The sequence below is a fragment of the Etheostoma spectabile genome, chromosome 6 (assembly GCF_008692095.1).
Source record: "Etheostoma spectabile isolate EspeVRDwgs_2016 chromosome 6, UIUC_Espe_1.0, whole genome shotgun sequence".
NCBI classification, from domain to species: Eukaryota; Metazoa; Chordata; class Actinopteri; order Perciformes; family Percidae; genus Etheostoma; species Etheostoma spectabile.
The window spans coordinates 25,151,663-25,152,262 of NC_045738.1; the positions used below are offsets into that span (position 1 = coordinate 25,151,663).

General features: G+C 44.0%; 1 protein-coding gene and 1 long non-coding RNA gene across 2 annotated transcripts in view; one reads left to right on the forward strand and one right to left on the reverse strand.

Moving 5' to 3' along the window:
• Positions 1–600, reverse strand: part of cdk14 (cyclin dependent kinase 14) — a 205,066-nt gene that overhangs the window by 85,560 nt on the left and 118,906 nt on the right.
• The window catches only part of LOC116690628 (uncharacterized), an 11,876-nt gene continuing 11,508 nt past the window's right edge, over positions 233–600 (forward strand). The window contains exons 1-2 of the long non-coding RNA XR_004332316.1: positions 233–245; positions 389–391. This is a non-coding gene — a long non-coding RNA (uncharacterized LOC116690628). The remainder of the gene's footprint in view (positions 246–388; positions 392–600) is intronic.

Below are 600 nucleotides of genomic sequence, written 5' to 3' on the forward strand. Positions count from 1 at the left end.
AGAGAGAGAGAGAGAGAGAGAGCGCGAGAGAGAGAAATACAAATTCATTCTCCCCCAACTGTCTACATTTGCTCCCTGTAAACGGTCCTGGAGCCTGCTGGGAAAGAAAGCCCGTATCATGAAGATCCATTTCTGTGACCCGGCGTCAGTATTTCTACCTCTGTCACCTGAGTGTGTACGGGAGGTCAGCGTCCAAACAACACCATTTGATCTACAGGGTAATAATGCCTTTCTATCAGTTTGTAGTCAGGCCACTCATATCATACGGGACGGTACTGTTCCCTGGCAACAACAGCAGGAAGACTGTGGGACCACACTGAACAGGAGAGGTGGGTCACCACAAAATAAGTATAAAGTAATAAAATGAAAATAAAGTGTGTGCATACAGTATGTACCTCTATAAAGTAATAAAATGAAAATAAAGTGTGTGCATACAGTATGTACCTCTACATGCAGCAAAGCCTTTATTTTATAACCTGTCGATGTGTCGGTGCTGTAGTTGATAAAAGCCATGCAAATTAAAATAGGCACACACAGAATAATACGGTCTGTCAGAGGGCGTACGCCTAGGCTCTGCCCCCCCCCTTTTATGTCTAAAAA